Source organism: Microtus ochrogaster, chromosome 5 (assembly GCF_000317375.1).
Source record: "Microtus ochrogaster isolate Prairie Vole_2 chromosome 5, MicOch1.0, whole genome shotgun sequence".
Taxonomy (NCBI): domain Eukaryota; kingdom Metazoa; phylum Chordata; class Mammalia; order Rodentia; family Cricetidae; genus Microtus; species Microtus ochrogaster.
The window spans coordinates 96,244,426-96,249,507 of NC_022012.1; the positions used below are offsets into that span (position 1 = coordinate 96,244,426).

General features: G+C 39.0%; 1 protein-coding gene across 1 annotated transcript in view; it reads left to right on the forward strand.

Annotated features, from left to right (window-relative positions):
* The first annotated feature begins 4,443 nt into the window (after positions 1–4,443).
* The window catches only part of Ccr2 (C-C motif chemokine receptor 2), a 4,790-nt gene continuing 4,151 nt past the window's right edge, over positions 4,444–5,082 (forward strand). The window contains exon 1 of the mRNA XM_005348175.2: positions 4,444–4,596. The gene's annotated coding sequence lies outside the window, so the exon portion shown is untranslated. The remainder of the gene's footprint in view (positions 4,597–5,082) is intronic.

Consider the following 5,082-nt stretch of genomic DNA (forward strand, 5'->3'; position numbering starts at 1 on the left):
TCTGTCTGTCTGTCTGTCTGTCTGTCTGTCTGTCTCTCTCTCTCTCTCTCTCTCTCTCTCTCTGTCTCTGTCTCTGTCTCTCTCTGACAGGGTTGTCTCTGTAGCACCCCTGGCTATCCTGTACCCAGGCTGGGCTTGAACTCACAGAGATCTGCCTTCCTTTGCCTCTCAAGTGCTGGTATTAAAGGAGCCACACTGTTTTTTCATTCTTAAAGTTGACTTCACCTTCATCTGATTTTACTTATCTGCATCTTCTCTATCTTCTCTTTTCTCTTAGTGATACGGATAGAGGTTTGTCATTTTGTTGATGTTTTAAGATAAACTTTTGTTTTCAAAATGCATTGCTTCTGAAATAGTGATACATGCCCCAGCTGCACTACAAATGAGTTGTAGTCCACATTCTTGTTCCTCTCCCTCCCACATGTTTATGGTTCCTGCAAAACCAATATTATTTGGGTAGAACTTCAACTAGCTGTGGTTAGCCAGAGTCTATTTCTTATTTCCATTAACTGCTGCCTACCCTGAATCAGAATCTCTGCCACAGTCAGGTCTGAGGGTTTTTTTTTCTCATGCAACTGTGCCCACAAAGAATGCATTCTGAATTTTCTGATGCTTGCTATCATGGCCCTCCCAAGGTATGTCATAAGCTACAGTTTGGGACACAAAACCACACCCTAATGGTGTTCACTTTCATGCTACTTCTACTCATCAACACCTAATGAAAGACGCAATGATGTATAAATGTCATCCTTTCCCTCCCAACCGGCTGTTGCCATGTCAGAGTTATTTTGATAAATGTCAACCAAAGAGTATGCTATGCCATGTTACTGCCAGGCCTTCTTCCTAATGGCAGGTTACCACTAACATATCTATACTGAGCTCCAGACACAGACAGAGCATTTGATCTACAGAAGGACAAGGGATTAACTCCTTAACACTGCTCTACACAGTCCTCTTAAGTAACTTGACTGACCTGGGTCAGTTTTCATTTGAAAGTAAAAAGTAAAGTTTCTGACTTTTCATCTTTCTTCTCAAAGTTTATTTGAATGAAAGAAATAGAAACATCCAATTTGCTACCTTTTATTAAAATTTAATAAATTTTAATAAATTTAATAAATTTTAATAAAATTGGATGATCTTTTTATTTTTGCTGATGTATGTGTTTGTGTGTATCTGTGTATGTGTGTGTGTGATGTTTGGTACATGCATGCATGTGTATGTGGGTGTTTAGTACTGTGGGTGTGTCTGCACATAGAAGCCAAAGGAAGATATAAAGTGTCTCCCCCATCTACATTATTCCCTTGGGACAGGGTCTTTCACTGAACCTGGAGTTAGGGTGGCAGCCAGCAAGCCCTAGCAATCCTTTTGTCACCACACCCCATCGTGCTAGGGTTGCATGACTATGACTAGCTTATGGGCTAGAAATTCGAATCCAGAGCCTTACACTTACTCAGCACATGTTCTCACCTGCTGAACAATCTTCCCAACCCCTTATTTCTAGTTTTGATTCTGTAGTTTTGTCTGTTCTTTAATAATCTGAATACTTTTCATGATCTTAGAAAAGGGGAGAGAAATTCATGCCTGATCTCTAATCCTTGATATGTCCTTTACATGAATCAGGAATTGCTGGTCTTTCTTGTTTTGACATTCTAAGCCTTGTTGTCTTACTTTATTATTTGGCACAGAATCGGTAGAAATAATGGGTATTTTGATATGAGGATGAGACCAAAGAAAATGGCAATGTGACTGCTTTATCTGTATGTATTGTATTTGTTCAGCCCATGTGAGACTAAAGTGAAGGTGTAAAATCCTAAAACTCACTAGTTTATTTTAGTAGGACAGAGGAAGTACATAAACCATAGAAACCACAGTGAACCCAAAGCATCTGTGATGAGAAGAGGCAAGAGTGTACTTTTAAAGTAGCAACTGAACAAACACATCACAGAAGAGTAAGGAAGTTACAAAGGACACCATCAGAATATCTTCAGACCTTTCTTGTTCTGCCATCACCTCTTTGGACATGCTATTCCCACATTTTCATTTGGTTGTGTTTTATTATACATAAATGGCAAAGAGATCAGTTTTGATATCAACTTAACTTTCAGTTTGAGTTGTTTAATCCCCAGGGTTGTTCAAATGAATCTTTTAAAGTCACTTGAGAGAACATAAACTTCAGAGTGATAACATGAAATCCAGTGTTAGTCTTCTTACAGCATTTGGGGAACACAAATGATTTTCATTTTTGTTGATTTGCAGAAGAGTTGAGATGATCCCCGTCCTTCTCCAGGCAATCTGAAGCACCACATTGTCTTCACTGGGATCCTGCTTAGCTGTGCAGCTGGTGATGTATCTCAAAGGTCACACAACATTCATTTTCCCCACTGAAAATCCTGAAAAACAAGAGCCCATTGCTGGCACATTGTTATGGAGTTCTCAAACTCATCACACAAAAGCATCCTTTCTGTTTTCCTTATCCACATAAAGATTTTAAAATACAGATTTTCAAATTTCTAATTATTTATATGGCATAAATGAGGTAAAGGTGGCAAGAACAGTTTTGTGGTTCCCCCAAGATCCACTTTGATCTCTCCGTGGACATATTTACTTCCCACTACTCTCTTGTCTTATAGGATGAGGATCAAAAACTGGGAGTAGGCAGTTGAGGTCTTTCTTCTGCCCTATTTTACCAAATTCTAGCAACTGATTTTTAGCTCTGAATGTCAGAGCTCAGGTAGTAGTTTTATTTTGTTTTGTTTTTGATTCTCCAAGCTCTAAGGAGGAAAGAAGAATTCTTTCCTCAACCCTGGAAATTTCTTAGTAGGAATATACTTGTGTATCAAATGACAAATTAACAAAGGTGAAAAAAGAAATATATATGATATTTGGAGGGAATGAGTACTTCTCAAACATGTGGCTTTGGATTCCTACTTATATAGAATATTCAACAATGTATAGTTTAAAGAAGTAGTAAAACAAAGAAAAGAGGGATTTGTATCTCTGTGGATGAAAACCTGTCAGGCAGTTGAAAATGGTAGCAAAAGAGGAGTCAGTAAAGTCTGTGAGTGCTGATTCTGCTGGTATAATTTCCAGGTTGATAAAGATCTAAAGTTATCTTCCGTGGTTAGCCATTTCTATCTAGAGTAGGTGGGTACCTTTGGCCTTTAAAAATTGTATGTTCTGCTCTTGGACAAATAGAGGTAGGGCAGAGAGCTTTCTGAATCTGCTGCTATTCACCACCCACAAAATGTGCCAACAAATATGGCAGAGTCATGACCTGGGGTAAACATGAATCTTCTGAAAAACGCAGGGGTAGCAGCTTTCGTTGTGGCCTTTTTGGGTTTGGTTCTTCTGATCCTACTTGTCTTTCTAGTCACTAGAGTCAGATCATTTTTTATCTACCTAACACTGTGGTTTCCCTTGTTTTCAAAATGCCATGACTAGAATCATTGATCTACATAGTATGATGAAGTAAAAAATGGTCCTAAACAAGGATCTTGATTGTAGAAATGGATCTATTCTAGAACAAGAAAAGAAAGTTTTCTAAGAAAAACTGAAGACTTTTTTGTTTAAAAAACCTATATCTTATACACATGATTGCCAACTTCCTGAAATCTGGAGAGGACTCTTGGTCTGCACAAAGCTTCCCTCTTACAGTGGTGGTACCCATCACTCCACTAGTCTCAATAAGGCATTGGTGCTTTTGCTTGTCACTTGCTGAACATCCGCTGTAACCAGATGATCCATGAACTGTTTTGTATTCGTTTACCCATCCAAAACCCCAGATCTCTTATAATTCAAGTTTGACTGTTGGGGAAATCGATGCTTAGGAGATCTTGATTGCCAGATCTGTTAATTCTGCAGAATTACAGAGACCAGCTCAGGTAACTGTCCATGTTTGCAGAACATTAGGAACATTCTAAGTAGGTGCTTCCGATGCAGATTTTGTTTTAGACAAAGCCTCTTTTAGAGGAAGATGACTTACAATAATAATTAGCAATCCCCTTGCTAAGAAGATCCTTAACACAAAAGATTAATAAGCATTCTCCTTTATTAAAAAAGATTCATTTAAGTAATATTTGTAACTAGATTCTAATTCAAAATACTCTGAAAGCAACCCACAAGTCTCAGTGAAATCTCATTTCATTCCTTCCATTATGATCAATGGCCTCATTAGTTTTATTCTCTGGGAGAAAAAAGGTCTTATTGCTATTGGGCCATGCTAGTTTACACAGAGAGAACAAAGAGTGAAAAAGTTACGAAAGGTATATGAGACAAAGAAGCCTGGAGTTGAAATACACTGAAGCAGGGGGACAGGGAGTGGCTGACTCACACTCAAAATTGCATAAGCAAGATTTCAAAATTAATCCTGTGGAGACCTCAGCCCAGTATACAATGTTCCTGGCTGGAAAAGAAGAACTGTGAATCTTTGATGTTTTTTTCTTCAAATCTTTACCATCACTTGCCCTTCTATCTCCGCCTTCTCTCTCTGCAGGAAACTTTATTTCCTACTTCTGCACACCAAGTTTCTACCTCTAGATCTGAGGTTTTCGTTGCTGAGAAGCCTGAGATAGCAGTGCTACCAAGAAGTCATCCCTGGTGAGTTATGATTTTTCCATGACTTTATGAATGTTAAGCTCAAGCACCTCCAAGCTTGAGGTTCTGGGTGCCAGAGAGAAGCCTGAGAGGCTGTGCAGCCTATGCATGTGGAGACAATGACCAAGATTCAGGCAGAAGAGAGGGTGTAATATACATTAAGAAATGTTCGAATGGCCCTGGTGGCAGTAAGAAAATGAGGGTGTTGCTGGATGAGACCATCCTTTTGGGATCAGGTGATGCAAAGGGAACACAGGGAGGAAAAGCTTGGTCATCTTCTAGGCACCCACGGGCTTACTCTGTCCCTCTTAGCATGTGGAGGGTTGCACTTTCTAGAACTTTATATCATGAAATCTTTCTCCTCTAGTCCATATATGGAATAGTTCAAGTTCAGAACCAAAATATTCTTTTTAAACTTTTAAATATGCCTTTTATCTCTTCTCATGAGGGTTACACAGGCTGAAACCTCCTCTCTCTCTCTCTGTCTCT